Here is a 24,847-nt window from a genome sequence, read left to right on the forward strand (position 1 = left end):
GGAGTTAGGAAGTGTGATATAGCTGTTCTTGTCTTTCATTCTCAACTAGGTTTACTTACAGTTTCTTTTCTAGTTACTTGAGAACCAAGTTGTGAGTAGAGATTATTATTTGAGACATCACCCCATTCCTCAGGTGCGGACTCTAGTTTTATATATTCTTTCTCAGTTCAGTTTAGCTGTGCCATATAGATTTTAATGAGACTTTTTTTTCTTTTTTCACTCAGTTTAATGCAGTTTAAAATTTTCTTTGTGATCTTCTCTTTGACTCATAGTTTAGAAATAACAGTTTGTTTCCAAGTGGATTTTTAACAAAATGCTGACCCTTTCCACTTAGGTTTAGATCAGAATAGGCATTTTCTACTTTTTTTCAAGGAAGTGTATTTTTTTAGGTGGATCAGAAAACTATATTTGGTGGTTCTAATTCTGGCTTGAGATTTACTTTTTCTATCTATAATCTTACTTGGCTTATACTTGCATTACATTTCTAGTTCTTTACACTGACAAATATTTTTTTCTCAGTTGTTTCTAATTTTAATTAAATATTCTTTATTTGTTCTCTGACTACAATGTCTGCATTGGACAAAAGTTTTTGATATCACATCTCAGTACAAAATCCTTAGTATATTCAAAAACCAGAGACTTATTAAGCATAGCAATTGAACATAAGCAGAAATGGCACTGAACAAAACTCAACATGTGTTTATATTAAGAGTCCTGGAGAATTTAGGAACAGATGAAACATCCCTCAACATAATAAAGGCTACAAAACAATAAACAACAGTATGCTAAATAAGGAAAAATTGATAAATTCTCCCCAAATCTGAAATGAGATAGGAGTGCCCAAGCTCTCTGTTTGTATTCAACATAGTGCTTAGGGTCTTAAAAAATATATAATTTGGGTCTGGAGAGATTGCTCAGTAGTTAAGAGCACTGATTGTTCTTGCAGAAGACCTGGGTTTGAATCCCAGCACCCATATGGCAGCTAAGAACTATCTGTAACTCCAGTTCCAGGGGATCCAATGGCCTCTTCTGTCCTCCACAGGGTTTGCGTGACACCAGTGCATTTATCTATATGCAGGCATAACACTCGTACACATAAAATAAAAATAATAAATAAAATATTTAAAAAAGAAAAAAACATAATTTAAGAAAAAAATGATAGACAAAATAAAAATAAGGAAGATACCAAATTACCACTTGCAATTAACATGATTCTATACATAAAAAATACTTCAGACTATACCAGAAAGCTATTAGTGTTAATAAACACTTTCAACTCAGTAAGTTGTAGGGTGTGTAATCAACAAATAATAACCAGTAACCTTCATATGTAACAATAATGAATTTACTGAAGAAGAAATTAGGAAAATCCCGATTCACAGCAGCTCTAAAAGAAATTCATAAAAATGAACCTAACAAAGAAATAGAAAGACTGAAATAAAAACATTAAGGAACTGAAAACGGAAATGAAATAAGTAACTAAATGATGGAAAGAACATCAATTCCCTGAGACTGGTAGAATACATATTGTGAAACCTGCTAGACTACCAAAAGTAATCTATAGATTCAATAAAACTTCCATCAAAATTCCAATGACATTCTTCACAGAACTAAAAAGAATCCCAAAAGTTATACAGAAACTCTGCCTCTCTCTGTCTCTCTGTCTCTCTGTCTCTCTGTCTCTCTCTCTCTCTCACACACACACACACACACGTGTGCATGCATGCACACAAAAACACACATACACACAAGAGAAGTTAATTCAGTCTTTGACAGAAAACAGTACTGGAATTATCACAATACTGATCACAAATGATACTACAGACAGTGGCAAAACAATACTGGTATAAAAGCAGACATGTAGACCACCAGAACAGAGCAGAGGTCTCAGAAATAGACCCATGCAGCTATGGTAACCTAATATTTGAAGTTCTCAAAAACTTACAGTAGAGAAAAGATATCTTATTCAATAAATAAGTCCTGGAAAAACTATCCCTCTGGTGAAGAATGGAAATGTATTTCATCCTGCACACAAAAAAATTCAAAGGGAATCAAATACTTTAATCTTAAATGTGAAATGGAAAATTGCCAGAGAAAAACACAAAGAATACACTTCAAGGTATAGGTACATGTAAGAACTTTCTGAACAGGATTTTAATAGCAAAGGGAGTAAACCCAACTATTGACAAGTGGGGTTATATGAGATTAAAACATGATTGCATTGCAAAGGAAACTATCAATGGAGAGAACTGGTAGCCTACAGAAAAGAAGAAAATACATGTCAACTATACATTTGACAGGAGATTAGTATTGGGAATATATAAAGAACTTCAAAGATTCAACACCAAAAAACCCCATGAAATCTACTAATCAAAAATGTGTCATTTCAATGAATACAAATGGCCAGTAAGTACTTAAGGAGTGTTCAATATTCTTAAAATGATTTTGAGATTCTATATTAGTCCAGTCAGAATAGAGTCCATCAAGCAAAGAGATAATGGCAATGCAAGGAGGGATATGAGGAAAGGGAAAACCCTTGTTCACTGCTGCTGGGACTGTAACTTAGCACACCCACTATGGGAAGCAGCATGAGGTTGCCCAGCAAAATTTAAAATAGAACTTACATATGACATCTTTCCTGGGCACATATCCAAATGATTGTGTATTCTATCATAGAGACACCTGCGTATCTATATATATTGCTATATTATTCACAATATCAAGAAAATAGAATAAGTCTACATGCTCGTTAACAGATAAATTGATAATGAAAATGATCTATAAAACACAGTGGAAGTTTATTCAAAAAAGAAAAAATGAAATCATGAAATTCTCAGAAGATGGATGGAGCAAAAGCGTTCTATTAAGTAAGGTAGCTCAAATTCAGAATGATGAAACTTTCATATTCTGTCTCATATGCAGGTCTGATATTGGTTTGCAACGATTATATGTTTGTATAAAGTGGGAGGACAAGCATTATTGTAAGCTATTAAACTAGAAAGGAAACCAGAAGCAGGGGGAAAGAGAGATGTTGAGGACATGGGAAAGATAACAACACAAAATGCATAAAAGTGGAAGAAAGCTGTGGAGGGCGGTGGGGAGGAGGGAAGGAGAATCACCAAAAATATTGTTTGATAATTCTAGAGTGAAATCTAACAGCATGCACTAATTAGCATATTTGAATAAAATAAAGGATGCAAAGTGTAATAAATATTTTGGGAAAACAGTAAAATGCAATTTTTCATATTCAACTATGGAAAATCCATGTTCGTGTCTAGTCCTTTTAGACCCACTAGGAAGCATGAATGCAGATGCCAGAATATTTATTTGTTTCTCTGTAACTTTTGTTAAGATTGCAATGCCTAAGTCTCCATTTCATCTGTTAGCTACATTAAGAACGGATTGTCTCTTAGCAACCAGTACTAATGCTGTTTCTGAGAAGAAGCATCTCTCTGTGCTGTTCTCACATCTTCTTTCTCATTACTGAAACAATACAAACATAATGAAAGGCTTTACCTGCAATTTGAAATAAGAAAATAGAACTACTGCACGTTGTTCTTCGCTAGGATACTATGCTTTTACTAAGTATATTGTCTATACATTTGATTACAGATGATTATCTGAATTCCCCCCCAACATCTGGCATACAAAAGACTGAAAATCTGTAGAACTTATTCTGTTTGGTTAAATACTTTTAAAAAAAGAAAATGACTAGAGGTTAGTGAAGAATTCCTCATTAGACATATGAAACAAAACTTTCTTCCTGGAATATTTGATCCTCTAAAAAATATATGATTAAATTGTAATAAAAGGATGCAATTTTCTAGAACTATAAAACCACATGTTAAATAAATCAATAAAATTGCACTGAAGAACTCTTTTCTAATTCAGTGTGAAAACTCATTATGAGAAAGGAAAGCTAATATTCAAAAAACAATAACAGTTCAGTTTTGCAATAAAGAAATATCGTGTTCAGCCACTTCGTTCTCTGCATTTTGGGGGGAGATAGTTGAAGAAAAAAAATGAAAATTTGGATGTTTTTGTTCCTTCCATTTGAAAATTTCAAGCAGGCACTCATCAAATAAACCTATATTTATTTTCCTTCCGGTATCCATTAAATTATGTGCAAAGTCTGAGATTACAATGGAACCTAAAGGCTTCAGTGCCTACAGTAGGCTTTTGACTGAGTGCCAGCTGAGCACTCTGCCTTTTTTAAGTGCAGCTACTCTTTGAATTAAATTATTTCCACAGTAATTTAACAGCATGAGCATTTAGAAGAATGCTCTCTGAAATGACTGTTATTATGCACATCTATAGAAATGGGAGTCAAGATGGGACAAAGTTGCATAGAGGTTTGAAGTATTGATTAAAATTCAGAGAAACCATGGAAGAAATAGTGAATAAACCCCCAAAATATACAACAGTTTGCTTCCTTCTGTGACTTTTCAATATGGAGCCTGTGAAATTCCATTCATTTATGGAAACATTACTTTGCTTTTTTAAATGTTTGTTTTGTTTTTGTTATTTGAGACAGGGTCTCCATGTAGACCTGCTGGCCTGGAACTCACTGTGTAGATCAGGCTAGCCTCAATCTCACAGAGATCTACTTGCCTCTGCCTCCTGAGTGCTGGGATAAATTCCTCTGCCATTATATCAAGCTTTTGTAAACATTTTTGACAATAACCTCAAACAGGGAAAACATGAAGAGAATTTTTTTCTTCCTCTAGTTTCACTACATAGTTGAATGTGGAACTGGTTATTTTTACTCATATCCTTTTTTACCTCTATTAAATATTTATTTAAAATCCATTCCCTTAGTTCTAGTTAAAATATTCTCCTAGGAGAAACGGTCGCCTAGATGTTCTACTGTGTGACGTCAGAGATTTTCCATGGCTCAGCTTTACAACCTTTGATAGTCCACATCCAGGAAAACCTGATAACAAAAATTTTATGAAAGTCATGGAAATACTGTGAGGATTAATAAGGGACTGCAGATATTTTAGAATTTCATTATATTTTAGGAATCTTTAATCTGTTGTCTTTGAATTGTCTCAATACTGCTCAGAATCATTTGTCACATTGGACTTCAATAAATACTTCAGTTATATTTAAGTGTAAAAGTTTATGTAACACTAATTTTTTTCCCATAAATTTGTCTGTTGAGGTATGATAAATAGGTAGCTAGCAATATGATTTCATAATACTGATTTCCACTTAAAATTATCTTCCTGCTTCCTATGGTTTTAAGTGGCACAACTAGTTTTCATATGCCAAGATTCCCAATTTAAAGGTAATATTCAATAATGATTTACATTCCATTTAAGTCTCATACCCACTCGTTTACCTCAGTGTATATATGAATTCACATAACATAATCAAGCTGAATCAAATAGACACACCTACACACACACACACACACACACACACACAGTTTGATATGGATTGCTATATCATTGATATATTTTTTGTGAAATTTTAATGACTGGAGAATTCCTGGAGAATCTGTGAAGCCGCCAACTTTTACTACCTATTTCCAGAGACATAGTTGTAAGTAGAGCCAGAAGCTTTTTCTAGCACTGTCCCATTTGATGATGATGATTCTGATTTGCTGAACTTTGAGAACCATTGTTATTGTGCCCATTGTTCCATTCTGGCCTGTGTCACCTTGCCATGGTTGCCTACTAGCTTTCTTTCGTTCTCATTATCACTCCCACTCCAAGTGACTCATTCTCCTGATTTTCGATGCATGTTCTTTTCCAGGTATTTCTTCAATGCACTGTATTTCATCTACCTACCTTCAATAGCAAGCTTCAATCTGTAATTTGAATTTGTTCTGACATAATAGCTTGAATATATAGTATATCCTTAGTAGTAATTAAAACAGTAGAATTAAAATAATGAATAATTGAAATTTCTGTGATCAATGTTTTGATTGAAATATAAAATAAACTATTGTGCAACATAGGTTAAGTAATGTAGCATAATATAAATTATTGGAATGGATTTGAATACTTAGAATGGAAATCCAGGAAATGAGGGATTGAGAAGGTAACACTCGTGTAAAATCTGGGAGAGCTGTAATGGTAAGGATGTTTAAGCAACTGAATTGGCCTTAATGTGGACTTTTGTGCAATATTCTTGGGAGAACAGAAAGCCATTGTGGGCAGCTAGTGTGGAGAAAATGAGAGGAAAGACGCTGTGAGAAATTCCTTGATATGACCTTTAAACTTGCCCACAATCTTGTACCATCTTCAAAGAGCATGTCATGACAGGTGACGAGGCATCCACTGACTCCGTGAAACTCCTATCTCAAGAATTTTGCAATTCTGCTGGACTATAATCTCTACGCTATCTTTTCATTTTCTGGTTTAACAACTCGGTATCGCTCAGTGAAATACTATCATTGATGAGCCCTTTCAAATCCCTAGTGAATTCCTTTAAATCAAACTATCATAGCTTCTTTCACACATAAATCTTTAAAATAACATAATTCATTTATGGTTGTCTATCTCTAAATCTGAAATTATGAAGTGAAAAGTGAAGAGCTATCTTAGTAGTCTTCTGTATCCTATAGCAACCAGAGTATCTTAGCAAATGTCATTTTTTTAAATGAATTTAGTTAAGTTCATCTGTAGGTTTGATTGCTCAGTAAAGTGAGGGATATAGTTTTTCAATAACAAATAATATTAAATGGTTCCTAAATATTGCACTACCAGCAAATATAAAAGTGCAGCCTGAAATGAATGTCTAGTTAGTGATATGCATGAAGAATTGCACAGTACACAGTGTCCAATGAGAAGCAGACTGAGTCCTGTCTTACAATACGATTAACTGTGCAATATTTTTTTCAAAGGAAATGCACATTAAAGATCATAAAGAAGAAGTTGGGAGGCTTGAGAAATGACCAGATTATTACTATTAATATACAAGTTTGACTGAGTGAAGAGAGGAGCAGGTGTGGTTGAGTTTGTCTTAGGCTGCTAGGGTATCTAAGGAAGATCTAGCAAAGAAGAGGAGCCACTGCAGAAAGGAAATGCAGGATTGCTACATCCTATTGGCTTGTCCCACATGTCTTTAGCATAGGTCTGTCTTAGTCTTAACATACTTAACCACTGACTATACATATCCTACAGGAACTGTGACCATGGACATGATGTAGATGGCAGCCCATCACAGTTTGGGGAATTTCTGAAAGAAATCAAATGCGTATTTGACTATTTTCATTTCAAAATATATCTAAAACCTTCCAAAGCACATTTAAACAGCATTGCTTACATAGAGAACATATCTATTGTCTTTATCTCATAGCTATGCATTAAAAAGACTGTTTTGACCATAAATTATCAAATCAAATAAAATGCCAGTCTTTGGAAGATATAGTAAGAGTATTGATGCTTAGGTGTTAGAACTACTTTGATTTTCCCATTATTGACTGAAACTCCGTGTTCTATCTCTTACTTAGATAAATTGTCTTTACTCCTTACAGTTCTGTATTGACTGTTAGATGATGAGTTCTTTGAGTGAAGTAACCATGTCCTAAGAACTCACAGTCTATCTAGAGCATCTTCCATTTCTAGCAAAAGCATATTAATGAATACATGACTAATAAGAATTCCATTTTCATATAAAGAAAACCAGAGATCTCTCCTATTTCTGTCCATGCATAGAAGAGCAACAAATACAGACAGCAAGAAATATTAGTTTCCAAACAGGCTTTAAAAATTCCTTTAATCCCAGCACTCGGGAGGCAGAGGCAGGTGGATCTCTGTGAGTTCAAGGCCAGCCTGGTCTACATAGTGAGTTCCAAGACAGCTCGGGCTACAGTGAGACCCTGCCTCAAAAAGACCAAAAAAAATTGAGTTTGTTTAGCTATTACTGTGTGAGGGGATTTTGAGAAAAAAAAATATTAAATTTCCAAGGTCTTGATAAATTCTTTATGAATAAAAAAGTATAAATGCTCTACTAAAATCATAGAGGCAGGTAGTGATAGACCCTTACACAAACCCAAGAGAGTCCTGTAACCACTCATTTAACAAAGATGCTTGCATCTGACAATCATCAAGAAATATCATTACTCTAAGTCATTCCAAACACACTATTAAATACTACTGATTGAATGCATTATTACTGGACTTCTTAAGAACCCATTCTTAGTGTTGAATATACTAAGTTCTCAAAAAGTGAGACTTTCCACAGACATTGTATTTCCTGATAGTACCGAGCACGTGCGCACGCGCGCGCGCGCGCGCGCGCACACACACACACACACACACCTCTTCCTTCTCTCCTCCCCTCCCTCCCAGGACCCCAGTGTCTTCTGTGAGTGCTCGGGACCTGCCAAGAGCGCCACTGGCACCACCCAACCTGCAAGGTTGCAGGCTGTCTGCTAAAGACGCGCGCGCGCGCGCGCGCGCGCGCGCACACACACACACACACACACACACAAACACACACACACACACACACACAAATTTACTGGGAAGATTGAGGAAAAAATAAAAGAACTAAAGTTCTTTGTCTCTATAGTAAACCTTTCCTACTGAATCCATTTTTTTTACAGAAGAGTTTAAATATAAATTTTGGAAGATTAATTATCCTACAATTCATTAAATCCTATCAAGCCCAGTTACACATTCTCTCTGTGGATATTTTGTAAGCCATTAATCATCTTGTTCCAACTGAATAAGATAACATAAGAAGAGACAGGAATGTTTGCTTGTTTGTGTCTTCCCCCAACTTTCTGAGTGCATCATAGTTGGAATTGCTCATTTAGAGCTTGAATAATTATTATCTCTCAGTCGTTGAGTCTATTCCAATTAGTCAAACGAGACATTTGTAGTCTTTGATCAAGCTCAGGATGTGGCCTGGACTTTCTCTTTCTTCAGTAAGGCTAGTGCTTTGGCTAAGTCCTGGCTATCACAGTTTGGTCTCAGGCTTCCGAATCCTCTCCTTATATCCCTCATCAACAGACTGAATCCATTCACATGACTGCTTTTATTCAACATTTCTATGAGATGCTAAGATTAGAAAACTGTCTTAGTACCACTTACTCAGAAAAAGAAGCTAACAAAAACTGTCATCTTATGAAACGGAGTCCTATTTCCCATAGTTCAATGCCTGCCTGAGTCTTTTTTTACAAAGTTATCTCTGACTTTCAGTTTTCTTTGTATTAGGAAAGCCATTTGGAATTGGGTGATAAACTCTGTCTAATGATTTTAAGCCTGCCCACCCTATGCCTAGATTTTTATCTCTCTGGACATTGCTCCCTATAAAAATAACCTATCCTTAACAAGCCAAATACAGGGAGACAAACAAGCCAGATACAGGGAGAAATTGTTTTTAAAGACAATATCTAATTGTAACATCCTCTTCCTGTGCATTATTCAGATTGCAAAGTACTCAGCATGTCTGAATTTGCTCAAATTATGATCACAGCTTAAAACGTGTTTAACTTCACATTGTATACTCCAAAAGAATATGGGAGTAATATAAACAAATAGGAACAAAAATAGTCTTGTTGGCATAAAATGTGTTTTCTGACATTGGCTAGCAACGGTGAAGACTCAGTGTTATTATTCATCTTTTTAGACACACTGCTTGAGTTAAGCAAATTTGAACTAGTTCTACAGCATTAGTCAGCTCTCCAAGCTTAAAATTCTGCACTATTTAATATTTTCCATTGCTGTGAAGGTAAACACAGTCATTAATCCAAAATCTTGGCAACAGCTATGTTTTGTTGCGAAAAACTTGATCTCCTAGACCGTGGTAAATACATGAGTGCATGGGAAATTCTGACATATAATGTCTGGGTGAATGAATATAAAACAGTCTTAAAACATATTTAACTGGATGTCCATTCTTTAAATTACAATAACTATTTAAGTAAGAAGCTCAGAATGATGTGTAAATATTTTTGAAATAGTCCAAAAGAACTTCACATATAACTCAAATTTATTTTCCATTGATCATAAGAATCAAATCGTTTTCTCCAGTAAAACAGTACTTTCTCTAGCAAGGAAATAGATCAGTGCTGTAGAGTCATTTTTAAAAGGACATATTTGATACTAAGCCAATTATCTAAGCCAATTCTTTTTTTGTAATGTATAAGATGTAGGAGAAAAAGGAAATTCTAGTGATTTTTTAAAAAATAAACTCAATTTAAAACCATGTATTTTTGTTACAGTGATTACCTGTAAGTGCTCAAATGTTTTTATGGAGCATAAACTTCATTTGCAATAATTATTTGTTCTTTTAAGGATTCCTAGGTTTTACCAGATAATAAAAAGTGAAATCATAATGTATAATTCCATCTAACAAATTGTCTATCAACATTACATACACACGCCACACAAACACATTCATTTATATATGTACATATGCACATATATGTATATATCTATCTATGTATGTACCTATCTATATCACTATAATTGGTAAAACATTATACATAGAACCTACACAGTGATGTTGTATATACAGTATTTCCCAAATCTATGGTTTTATATGTTTTCTTATGAATGTGCAAAATAAATTTTATTCAAGGTTACACTTAGAAGAAGGTATTTGATAGTTACTTCTTGAGGCCAGGAAGGACACACAGGGTCCCTGTTCAATATGTCAGACTGTTGAAGTCCACAAGAAACAATAGAAAAAGTGTCTTGGGTCTATTTCTAATTGAAATGTCCAAGAATATATTGAAGGAACTAAAGATTTGGTTTGAGGCATATATGTACCTTGGTTTTTGTACATAATTCCAATGATATTTCTCACTGTTGAGGATAACAAATTTTGGAAATCCTGAACGTTTTCAGACAGAATAAGCAGCATGATGTAAAGAGAATTTGTGGAAATAAATTTACTCATTTAATTTTATTTATATATTTTTATTAATTTTAATTGAATTTTTTGAATTTCAAACAATTTATTTTTTATCATAATTAGATCCCCACTTCCCACTTTCTAAATCCCCATCAAATGCTTGTCTCTATAAATTAAGAAATATAGAGTCAGGTTTGTGTCCATAAATGTCCTTCGTTGTGAATTCATTCACTGGAGCCTCGTCAACTGAGAGTCTCACCCTTAAATGAGACTGAATCACCCATTTGAAGTAGACATCTTTTGTTAGTAGTTCCTTAGGTAAAGTCAAGATATCTTACACACTTCCCCATGTCTCTGGTGAGATTTTGTCTGGCTTGAGCTTACAGCAGACTTATATTTGCTGTCAGCATTGCTATGAGTTCATATGAGTGACTAACTAGTTGACTGGTAAACTCTGGTTCCCTGTAGTCATTCACTTCCTCTGGCTCTTACTATCTTTCCACCCTGTCTTGTGAAATGATCATGAGCTTTGGGAGGCAGAAGTTTGATATAGGTGTCCTCTTCCGGAATAAACATTTTTCAGCCTCTTATTCTCTACATGTTTGCTAGTTGTGGTTTTCTGTGTTAATCACCATCTGTTGCATAAAGAAGCTTCTCTGCTGAGAGTTGAGAGTTACATTAAAATTCAGGAATGGATATAATAGCAAGCCATTAGAAATCAGTTTGACAGTTTATGTATTTAGCAGAATAGTTGCATTAGACTTTCTTCCAGGGCCTATGACCTGTCTAGTCTCAGGCTCCTAGGCCTGATATCAATACCAGATATGGGCTCCATCATATGAAGTGAACCTTAACTCCAATTAGAAAGTAGCTAGTTACTCCTATAATATTCAGATGACTGTTGTACCTGGTGAATATTATCCAGATCATTTGTGGTTGTATGTCACAGAATTCATAGCTGGGTAAGGTTCACGCTAAATTTTATTTTCAGGTAACTTGCCATAGCACCTTCCAGCACTATAAAACTAGGCAATAGAGATGAGGCTTTGAAGTCAGCACCAACTTCATTTCTCTTTGTTATACAGTTCAACAGCTTCAAAAGATGAAGTCTGTTCCTGGCATTGGCTTTTATTTTGCAAACCTATTCTGTTTAGGGGCAGTATCCCTCTGTTATAAGGTAACTCATTTAAATCTATTTTTAAAAATTATTACTATTTCTTATGTTATGTGTATGACTGTATTGTTTGCAGAGGTCAGAAGAGTGAGCATCGGATCCCATGGAACTGAAGTTATGGACGGTCGTTGGCTACCATGTGGTGCTGAGATTTGAACCTGGGTGTCCTTCAAGAACAACCAGTGCTCTTAATGACTGAGCCATCTTTCCAGCCCCCCTTTTAATCTCTTTTTATAATGTATATGTATACATTTTAAGTAGCTTCTTTAGAGTTCCATATGGCTATTTCTAAAGACATTTAGTGTTAGATATTCCTTCCCAAACTCGCTCCTCTGTCCTAAGCTCCTATTCCCCACTGCTTTTAGTCCTTCCTAAACCTATTAATCCTCTTTCTCCCTGAATATCATTGCATTCAACCTCTCCTCCCAGGAAACCCCCAACACAGTTTTTTATTAATTTCTTGAAATGTCTGCATTTTCAAACTCAAACATGCAAATCTAAAATTTCAAAGCTAGCATCCAGTTTTGAGAAAGAAAATTCAATGTTTGGCTTACTGGGTCTTAGTTACCTTACTCTGGATGATTGTTTTCCAGTTCTATCCATTTAACAGCAAATTTCATAATTTTAGGATTTTTTGATAACCTGTATTTTTAGTTGCATTTTTTAATTTAATTATTTATTTTTATTTTGTATGTATGCTTGTATTGCCTGTTTGTAGGTAAGTATACTCATGTCGTGCAATGCCTGCGGAGGTCAGAAGAGCCTGTCAGATCCCCTGGGACTGCAGTTACGGGCAGTTGTTAGCTGCCATGTGGGTGCTGGGATTCAAACCCAGGTCTTCTGTAAGAACAATCACTGTTCTTAACCGCTGAGCCATCTCCCCAGCCCCTTTAATTACATTTCTGTGAATTTCATCCATATATATGTATATATGTGTAAATATAAGTCATTTCAATTTATTTTTGGTAGGTAATATGTTTATGTATATATATATATTTCTTTTTGATTTTATGGTTTATTCAAAAATCTATTTTAAAAATATATCCTTATAAATTTCTGAATTTCCTCAAGGTCTGTTGTGATGTTTCCCTTGTCATCTCTGAGTCTGTTAATTTGGGTCCTCTGTCCCTCTTTCTTTCGGCCAATTTGGCTAAAAGCTTGTAAATATTATTAAACTTTTATAAGATCAACACTCCGTTTCATTGATTCTATTGTTTTGCTTCTTGTTCATAAATTTCAGCCATGATTTCATTTTTCTTTTTCCTTGTAGTCTTTTTAGGTTTTATTTGTTCTTGGTTTTCCAAAGCCTTCAGAGGTGCATCAATTTGTTTCTGTGAGATGTTTCTAATTTTCTTGTGTAGGCACTTAATGCTATAAATTTTCCTCTTAGGATACCATCGTTGCATCCTATATGTTTTGCTATTTTGTGTTTCAGTTTTATTGAATTCTAAATTTTAAAAAATTTCTTCTTGACTTCTTTCTTGATCCAAACTTTATTCACTAGCACGTTGTTTAGGACCATGAGTTTCTGTACTTCTTCCCACTTTATTATTTTTGATATCTATCTTTATTCCTTTATGGTCAGATAGAACACTTCTAATTTCCTAAATTTGTAGACACTTGCCTTGTGTCCTGAAATGTGGTCAATTTTGTAGAAAGTTCCATGGGTTACTGAGAAAAAAAATTATATTCTCTGGTGTTTGGATGAAATGATCTGTAGAAGTCTGTTAGGTTCAGTTGATTCACAATATCATTTAAATGCAAGGTTTTTTCTGATTCATCTGTCTATTGGTAACAGTCAGGTATCAAGTCACCCACTATCACTGTGTTGGTGTTAATGTGTGGGTTTTTTTAATCTAATAATGTTTCTTTTAAGAAATTGAGTGCCCCTTGGTACATATATGTTTAGTACTTTGTAATATCTTCCTGGGATATTTTTTCTGTACTAAATATGAAGTGACTTTCCTTGTGTCTTCTGACTAGTTTTAATTTGAAGTCTACTTCAAAAGATATAGAATTATCACATCTGGTTGTTTCTTAGTTCCATTTGCTTGGAATGTCTTTTTACATCTTTTTACTTTAAGAGGCTCTTAATCATGTTTATTAGGGCCGGTAACCAATGGAGCCTGTTTTCTAATCCAATCAGTTAGCCTATGTCTTTTTATTGGAGAATTGAAATCATTAATATTGAGAATTATTATTGACCAGTGTTTATCAATTCCTGTTATGTTGGTGCTGTAGTGCTGTTTTCCTAGACCTCTTTTGGTTGACTGTTCTAGGATAATTTATTTATTCTCTCTACCCACTTGAGAGGGTTTAATCTTATCTTCACACTGAAGTATTCCATTGAATCTTCTCTGTGGATCTGGTTTTATAGACATAAATTCCTTAAATCTTTTATTTTATTTTTTTAAATAATGGAAGCTTTTTCTCTCTCCTTCAATTATAACTGATAGTTTTTCTGTGTATGGTAGTCTGGGCTGGAATCTGTGTTCCTTCTTGACTTCAATGACATTGGCCCATGCCCTTCTGGTTTTCATAATGTACACTGAAAGATCAGCTGTTACTCTGATGGGTTTGCCTCTATATGTGACTTGATCTTTCTCTTCCACAGCTTTCAATATATTTTCTTTGTTTGATCCATTTAGAGTTTTGACTATTATGTGATATTGGGAGTTTCTTACCCTGTTTGAATTGTGTTCTATATGTCTCTTGTATCTTGATAGCTATCTCCTTCCCTGTATTTGGAACATTTACTTATTTGATTTTATTAAAAATATTTCCTATGCTTATGATTTTTAGATTTGGTCATTTTTCAGTGTCTCAGTTCTTGTACAGTTCTTTCCTGGATTATTTTACATTTGTCATTGTCCTTGTTGGAGTGACCTATTTCCCCAACCATGTCTTAAAGATCCAATATACTCTGCTACACACACACCCCTTTTTTGCTTCTTTACTCAAGGATTTTTGTTGGAGTTCCTGAATTTTTTATTTCATGTTTTATTTCTGCTTTACTTTAATTTAGAGAGTCAATCTTTTGAATTCAATGTCCTTTTTGAATTGTTTTAGTTATTTCATTCACCTGTTTGCTTATGTTTCTTATGTTTACACAGTCTTCATTTTGTCTTTTATTCATACCTCTTTGAACTCCTTGAATATATCATTGTTATTTTTAAATAACTGTCTTTTGTGTCTGCTAGGTTGCTATTCTCAGGAAGCATTATAATTGAAGTGTTACTTTCTGCAGCTGATATATCTTGCTTACTAATATTGTTTGTGATTCTTTGAGTCAACATCTGGACTTGTGTTGTTGGTGACTTTTTTGGGTATAAGAGGTGATGTTGGCTTTGTTGAGTGGATATTTGTGTGTTTGATATTTCCTCAACTAGTCAGGTATGGCCCTGCCCAGTAGAGTTTGCTGTTCAGGTTTAGGGCCACTTTATGTTGATTTGCAAATGGGGTGTAAATAGTGGGTTCAGTTTGCTAAGGATAGGTACATAAGTTGAGTTGAAGTTCTGGGGTTGATTCATTTGTGGTTCTGAGATAGCAGGGTTTGCTGGGTGGTTGCTAGGTGAACAGGTTGACTGATACACTGGGAGAGTTCACAAGTGCTGGGGCACAAAGAATCTAGTAACTAGAGTAGGTCTGAGTGCAAGGTAGGTCTGGAAAAGTTCCCATCAGCACGATCGTGTCCTGGCAGATCTGAGATATGATGTTGGAACCCAGGGAGGTGGGGGAAAGTAGACACACAAAGGCGGTTCTGGAAATCTATCTCTTGGGGTCTGCAAGAGTCCTAACAGCAGAAATAGCCAGTGTAAGAAGGAAGGGGAAAGGAAGAACCCCAGCTGGTCTGCAAAAGCCCCCAGGAGTGTCCAAGGGTCGTGGCAGAGCTGAGATCACAGAACATAGGGAGGTGGGAGGAAATAGACTTACCAAAGTGGGTCTGGGAATCCTTTAAGTCTTGGGGTTCACATGGCTCCTAAGTGAGCAGGGATGCCCAGCCCAAGGGGCAGTGGAAAAGGAAGTACACCAAGCCTGGTCTGGGAAAGTCCCCAGCAGAGACCTAGGGTACTGGCAAAACTGAGATCACCTAGCACAGGAAGGTCGAAGAAAGGAGACTATCGAAGGCAGGTCTGGGAAAGCTGGAAAGCTCCCGGTATAGGTCCTAAAAGATCGTAATTGGCATCTACAAGGAAATATCGAAAGAGAGCACAACAAGGCAGGTTGGGAAGAACCCAGGAGAGTCCAAGAGTCTTGGTAGTGTTGAGATCATGGGTGCAGGGTGGTGGAGGAAAGACTTTCAAAGGGGATCTGGGAAAGCTCTCAGATCTCAGGGTCCACGAGGGTCCAAGAAGAGCAGAACTGGCCTATTTATTTATATTTTATTATCTGTAGAAGGATTTTGCTCACATGTGGGTAAGTACACTACATGCATGCAATGCCCATGGAGGTCAGAAGAAGTCATTGGATCCCAAGGAACTGGAGCTATGGATGATTATTAGGTGTCATGTGGATGCTGAGAAACAAATCTGAGTCCCCTGGAAGAACATCAAGAGCTCTTTATCCTCAAGCAATCCTCTAGCCTCAAAATATAATTTGATAAAGGTATTTAATCACATTTGATAGGTTATTTCACACACACACACACACACACACACACACACACACACACACACAAAGAAACAAGTTGACATGCCAACATCGCGGAAATGCCGTAAGATCCAACCTCTAGATTAAGAATGAAAAATGAAAGATAGTCAAGTGGCTGCTGAGGGTGGGAGGGTCAGTTTTATCCAGATACCATACCCATGATAGGTTATCCAATCCCACATGGTCAGCCTTAATCATATGTACATATGTACATTTGAGCAACACTAAACATTATGTGTGTGTGTTAAACAGTAATAACCATAGAATAGGTCATGAATCTAAGAGGAAATCAGGAGGCAATCGAGGAGTTAGAGGGGGAGAGGAAGGGGTGGAAATGATGTAGAGTTCATTTATACATGAAATTCTCAAAAAATGTCAAAACAGGAAGTTCATATAAAGGTGCTGAACAGTTTATTTCTGGGTTATAGCTGCTGTCCATTTCCAAGATGGTCTCAAATATCTACACCCTTGGGATAGGAAGAAGACTCTTTCCTTATATGATCAAATAAAAAGAGACCAGAAAATGTTTTGGAAAATGCAAAGCTAACAGTGTCCTGAAAAGTCTACTTGAAATTGTATCCCAGTCAAATATGAAAAAAAGACAAACAAATCAACAGGAAAGGAAGGAGGATAGGAGACTTCTAATCCAAGAAGCATATCATTAAACTATCATAACTTCAACTGATTGTTAACCAAAATATTTTCTTTTTTTATCTGACAGATAAAAACCAATATAATGAAACACAGACCCCAAATTGAAAGGGTTGGCTAGACAAAGAAGGAGTTAATAGCCGTTGTATTTTACCTCAAGAAATTAAAGGATATTATTTTGTTTCTGTATCTGAGAACAAGTCAAAAATTTAATCCAAGTTCTTTAGAGATGTGGGGTGTTCTTAGAAAATAACTACATACTGATAGCAAATTAATGAATAGAGACAAGAAAAAATAAGGGAAAAACTAAAGTAAGGAAATGTGCTTATAGCAAAGTACTATTTAGATTTAGATACTTGAACCAAAACCAAACATCTGATAAAGCAGTACTTGGGCACTTCACCCAGCCAAGACAGAATGCATTCTGAAAACGTTTAATATAAATGAAATGAGCTATTAAAGAATAATGATCAGGCCAGCTTCGTATTTTTCGTATGTATAACTCAATGCCAAAAAACCTTCAAAACTTGGAAGAAAATAATCTGTATTTTTGTACTCAGGGTAAATAGAACTGGAAAATATTCAGTCATTACTATTGACAATATTTCATATACCAGACAAGTTTTCTGTGATTTCCTTTAGTATGTTGTCATGACCTGACTACAAGTTTTGAGCAGATGATATGTTTTAGTGGCTGGGATGGGAATGAAAATAGTATTTTTGTCACTCAGAAGGGAAGATTCAAAGGCTAATGCATGATGGTTTGGCCCCACACTTGCAGTCCTTTCCTCTGTCATGAGAGGCACTTAGGAGGGCTCTGTTTCCTTGAGTCTTAGAATGAAATAATCTGGAGTCAGACTGAACCAAGCTGAATTTTGCAAATCCACAGTATCATGTAAAGAGACCCAGATATGAATACGTATTACAAGTCACTAAGATTTAGAGACAGTTATTGCCACAGGAAAACTGAAATTGCAGATATCCCTAAAATTCATATTCCCTGAGGAGAGAATCTACATCTTCACCATTGTGGCAACCATCCCTTCTTGGATCTAATGTTAACATCTTGCCATCTAGCATCTAGCATCATGCCATCTCCATCATGGCCTGGGCATCACTCTCAACACCATCCTGACTCTTCTCAATGATCATATATTGGCAATGGTCAGTATCTCCACAAATGCCACTGTTGTCCATCATCATAGAGACCACAGCTGCCCAGGCTTAGTTTCCCATTGTCCTTCTTGGAGACCACTGATGCCTAGCCTCTGTGCTCCACTGTCCTTTCCCATCAAATATTCTTTACCTGCCTCCATTACAGTACTCTTAAAGACATCTGTTTCCAGAGATCCTCTCTCAGTCTCTACTGAGCTATTATCCTCTGCATCTACTTTCCAGGTACAGGTTCAAACTGACCTCTACCATTATCAGTAGCTGCTTCTCTTGGAGTGCAGTCAGGTAAGAGAAGACCCCAGGGGAGGGCCCTTAGATGGTGATGCTAGTGATGAGCAACTGCGCTATTGTGGGATCCGTGTAGGACAGCATCCCTGGTGTCTTTTCTCAGCTTCAAGTTGTTGACTGCCTTTGTAACTGAGCATCTAGAAAGAGGAGGAAAATGTCTGGGGCATGAAGGATTTCATTTGGGGAGTCCTCTTTTTCTAAGGTTCACAAAAATAGGATAATGTTATGCCACTTTCTAACTTCATGGGTAAATAATGCTTGTCATGAGACTTTGCACATAGCTCCCTCATTTGACCATGATGAGCTAATTGGATTAAAACTCTGAACACGAACATCACGTCTTTCTTCCAAGAGAGACATTCTCATGAGTATTATGTCACAGGGAAGCTAGTCATACAGAGAATAACTTTCTTTTTATGTAATCCCAGACTGATGACTATCCAGACCCTTGGTGGGGGGCATCAGATATAAACTGTTTTAAAGAGACCAAACATGAAAGCAAAACAGAGCCAAAGAGAGAGTGAACTAAAATCATATTATTATGGTATGGTGGTGCATGTGTTTAATCCGGGCACTTAAGCAGGGGAATCTCTGTGAAGCCAGTATGGGAAGCTTACTTCATGAGTTCTAGACCAGCTTGGGATATTTAATAAGACCCTGTCTCAAAAAGAAAAATGTCTAAGGAACAACAACAAAAGGACCCTTTAACTACAACTGCGTAGTTTTGGAATTTTTGTGAACAATACAATCTGTGTTTTACCCACTTTGAGGTTGAGTGGTTTTACTCATAACTACGATACTGTGTGACATAGTAGCTTCCACTCACCTTTTAATATTTGATGAGTGTACTAAGAAGATGAAGACCTTAAATCCAAAAACAAGCATAAAACTCAAGAAAACTGAAGTTCAAGGAGACAGTTGTGTACTTTATGAAATGATTGATCACATGGATAGGATAAATGTCCTCAAGTAAACTCCAAGGAGAGTTTCTTTAGAAATGTGACGTAAGTAACCGTAAGAAATTGGAACATAATAATTGAGAAAAATGTTCTTTTTGTAATCTTCTAAAAGACAGAAAAGAAAGTGAAAATTCCTAGGCCTAAAAGAAAAACATCATTTGTAGATTAAAACTAAAAAAGACATTATTTTAGAAGTTAGTAGAGGAGAAATTTGTTCATTTTGCTAGAAGCCAAATGTTTAACAAATATTAACATAATCATAAGACAAAATTGATAGAAATCTGGAAATGGAAAACTTCTTTTAGAAAAATGAGAAGTTGGCAGATCAATATGTAGAAATTTAAGAATTCAATTTTGTAATTATAGTGAAATAAATCAATAGTAATTGAAATACCAATGTCTGGAAATACATTTAGACTCTTATCTATCATGTTAGAAAGTAAATACATAGATTAGAATGAAGAACTCAACAAGACATTGTTAGATTGAAACCTGTCCTTTAAAGGTAGGTAGTACCTCACAGAGGGAAGTCATAAGCTTTTAAAGTGTTTACTATGGGGGTGGGAAGGAGATAAGGAGGGACAAGGCAATACTCAGAATGTGCTAGATACATGTACAAAATTGTTGGACTGTATCTTTTTTATATTTTTTATTTATTATCTTTATTGTGTGTGTATGAGTATATTGTCTGAATGTATGTAAGTGTACCCATATCATACAATGACCATGGAGGTCAGAAGAGATCACTGGATTTCTCTGGAGCTGGAGTTATGGACGTTTGTTAGCCGCCATGTGGGTGCTGGGAATCAAACCCAGGTCCTCTTCAAGCAGAGCCACTCTTAACTGCTGAGCCATCATTCCAGCCCCATGAAGACTTTATCTTAACATGAAAAAAAAATTCCTGACAGTGCAGAGGCTTAGAAAATAGGGGAAAAGTTATTCTTTTTAACTTGTTTTTGTTTTTATATTTTTATTGAGCTTTTGTAATTTCATACAACAGTACTTAATCAAATTTAGACCCCTCTCCCTGATACATGCCACTCCCATCCCCCTACCAGACCTCATGTATTCAGCAATACATGTTAAGCCTTATTCATTCAAGCATTTGTACCCAAATGTCCTTCAGTGTAAATTCATCCACTGGAGTCTCATCAGTCCATGTAGTGACTGTAACTCATACCCTCCCATCAGTCTCCAATAGTTCTCAGTCTAGTGCCAGCCTGCTACTGATTTCTCTCCCTTCATTTGGATCTTTGGTTAATTGAGTTGACATAGATTCTATGCTCAATGCCACCTTTGCCACATTTGAAAGCTTCCAGTGAGCTGGAAGCCTCTGATTCCCTGTGTTCCTGAACCAAACCTGGCTCTTACAATCCCCCTTCCCTCCTGCAATGGTGCCTGAGCCATGGGTGGGTGAGGTTCCATATAGAAGTCCTATCCTACACTCTGCAGTCTCTTATTCTTAAAACTTGGCCAGTTGTGGCCTTCTGTGTGCATTGTATTCTGTTGTATAAGTAAGCTTTACTAGTGAGAGTTGAGGGATGTACTAGTTTTCTCTTTACCCCTTGTTCTGCTATGTTCCATGGACCTTAGTTGTAGAGGTTCAACTGTAGATGTGTCACCTAGTACTGGGCATCTCTCAGATTTATGTTTTCTGTGTCAGACAAGATGTGCAATTCTGAAGTAGCCTCCCTCTGTTGCAAAAAAGAATATTCTTGGATTAGTGGTGTATAGTATGCTTGTCTGTAAATATAAGAATCAATATTTAGCATATAGTAAGAAATGTCATTTGTCTAGAGATATATAGAGATAGGGTTTTCTCTAGGATCTGTGTCCTCTCCTGTCATATGCATTTGGCTGAGTTTACAGCCACCCATGAGTTCTCCCACATTGAGAGGGCTTTAAGTCCAATTAGATAGCTGTTGATTACCCCAGCATAATAGTACCACTACTGCACCAGTAAAGGTAGTTTGCCATTCCAGTCGTTATGGTCATTAGGATTTAGGACTGGGTTGGAGCATTGATTGTTTTTCTCCCTTGGAAGTTTGCATATTATCATCTAGCCAAACTTTGGTTAGAAAACTTCTAGGTCAGTTCCTACTCCATTGCTTCAAGTCCTGTATCCTAAGTATGCTTCAACAGTAGGGTTGTATCTACTGTTTCTGGGAGATAACCAAGAGGTTTGGCAATAGCCTGTTTTGGCGGGAAGGGGTTTCCTGGAACATTTTCAACAACCACTCAAAGGGAGATCTCTTCTATCTGGACCTGTGTTCCTTGTCAAGCTGCTCCCAAGTATACATGTGCACTAATTTTCAAACATTGTATGTACATTTCTCATGGGGCTTTCAAGGGAAAATATTGGGGTGCTAGGAAAAGTTATTTTTTGTCACAAATCATTCTGTATAAACTTACACACTTGGATTTCTATCCACATTTGTGTATTATTTTAAATTTTTGTGCAATTAATTTAACTCAGCTAGTAAAAGTTTTAAGCGAAAATAAAACTATGAACTACATGCTATATGCAAAAACTTACACTGCACTCTTTTTAACTAATATAGAAACATTTTCAAAATAATAAAATACCCTGAAATCTAAAAAACTCATTTGTTAAAAAAATCTTTTAAACAAATGGACAAAAATTTTGATGTGATACTTTCCCAAAGATATAGATAAAGGAATAGATCAGTATAATTCATCATTAGGGAAGTTCAAATTAAAACCAGAATGATGTGCTTCGAAACACCTGCTGCAGGGTCTAAATGTGAAACAAGCAATAAATGGATGTCGCGCCAAATATTATGGTCATTATGGAGTGACTGATATTGATATTTCACATTCATGGATGTGATATTTCACATTCCTATGGAAATATCTAGTATCTCAAGCATCTTAAAAGACAGTTTAATACTTTATTAAAAAGTTAAAGACACAAGTGCCAAAGGACCTTCTGAGCATTAAACTTTAGCATTTTTATTCAAGAGTAGATAAAAGCATATGTCCTTACCAAAAACTCACACAGTAATGTTTTGTAGTAGATTTATAAATAATAGTCAAAAACTGAAAACAGGAACACTGGAATGATTGTGTGAGTTACACCATGGACTGACCCACTCCTCTGCGAAACAACTATTGTAGTAGAACTCATAAAAATAAAACAAAGAATAAATAATCATTTAAGTTCACTGGAAATTGTCCTAAGGGTATATGGTAAATGAAGAAACAGTTATTCAATAAAATCTTCTAAATGTTAATAAGAACAATGAGCAGTTGAAAGGCATGAGATGCATGGGCTACATGCCCGGCTTCCCTCATCTTTGGTTTAGCTCAATAGAAGCTTCTTCTGGGAAGATGTGGCTGTATGGTTAGACCTCCTGACCCTATTCTTCATGAAGGGCTATAAAAGAAGCTCAAAAAGAGAAAACTACAACACTCACAGATGCCCCATGTTTTGCCTGTAAGAAAAAAAAATTCTAACACATACGGTACATGGTTAAATATTCTTCTGTCATGCACACACACAACCCACAGATGCACACAACCCACACATGTGCACATGCACACATGCATACACTTAGCTACACACAAAGAGGAGTTACAGGAGAGGATTGAAACTGTAAGGGAAAAGGAACAGACTTGATTATGATGATCTATGCAAGTCACTCATCAAATAAATCAGAACCAGCAACAAATCTTTAAACAGGAAGGAGGTCAGCAGAGTCACTACAATGGTTATCTGAAATGGCCAGTTCTCAGTAAGATGATATGAGTCAGGGAGAGAAATAGGAGAAACTAAGATCCATATAGAGGGAAATGTAAAATTTGTAACAGAAACAGATTGTGAGATGGGCCCCGTATATGACTGTTTAGTCTTCAAAGAAACGATGTCTTGAAACAAATAAGGGAACTCATGCTAGAAGGCAAAGGAAGCAAGGTTTATTTGTTTGTTTTCTGGATGACTATGTTACCAGCTTCTTGGGTTTACTCCTTAGTAAAACTGGTGAAAGGAAAGAAAATCCAATCACTGAAAATATTTCTGCTGGATGAAAATAGTGAAAATTAAGCCCATACTGTATTAGTTTATATGGAAAACAAGAATGAAGTAACTTCTACAGAAAGAAAGATCAGTAGTAGCCTGACACTTAGGGATGGAGGAGGCATGGGAAGAATCAATCACTGATAATCTTTGGGGAGTGATTGAAATGTAAGTCATTTTCGTAATGATCTTTCTTAGATGTCTAAATATTTTGAAATGTATCAGAATCTACACATTGACTATATGCAAGTTAAGTAAAACAATAAAGTTCTCTTTTAAAAGTCTAATAAAAGAAGAATACAGGAAAGCTAGGACAAAGGATATAGGGCGAGTTTGCTGGGAAGGTTATTGTTGCTGTCTAGGTTTTAGAGCTGGGTAGGATCATTGATTGGTTTTCTTCCTTGGCAGCTTGCATAGTATCCTCTGATACCATGAGGACTAGTCTTTGGGGAGGAGGCTTCCAGATGACTTCTAGTTCACTTGCTCCAAGTTTCTGAAGTGTGGTTGTCTTCAATCGTAGGGTCTTATCAATTTCTGGGTGGCAGTCAAGGACTGGGTCGATAGCCTGTGTTATTTTTGGGAGTCTCTTGGACTACTCTGACCAACAACTTCAAGAGGAAGTTTCCCTTATCTGGCACTATGATTTTTGTTATATAGCCTTAAGCTATACACACACACTAACATTTACATTGCATGTGTATTTTTCAGCAGGCTTATTATTATATTTCCTTTTGTCTTTTCGTACCACCTAAGTATTATGTGTCTCTCTCTTCCCTGTTCAGCCCTCGCAAGTAGAAGCACTATTAGCTTGGGTTTTATCATCAGCTTTCCAATTGGAGTAAAGGACTGTTCAATGAGAGGAAACTAATGAGTGGTACTGTAAACAGCCAAGTATATATGAGTGGAGAGGTCATAGACCCTTGAGAAGAACTTATGTCTGTCACTTCCTTAGACCCAATTTCTTATAATGTTGTATATAGGCAAGTGTACCTTTGACATCACTCATCAAAGAAACTTCTTTATGCAATACATGGAGACTACTGCCAAGTTCTATAACTGGTCAAATTCAGAGAGTAAGTGACTATGAGGTGCTATATT

Source organism: Nannospalax galili, unplaced genomic scaffold (genome assembly GCF_000622305.1).
Source record: "Nannospalax galili isolate Female #2095 unplaced genomic scaffold, S.galili_v1.0 scaffold191, whole genome shotgun sequence".
NCBI lineage: Eukaryota > Metazoa > Chordata > Mammalia > Rodentia > Spalacidae > Nannospalax > Nannospalax galili.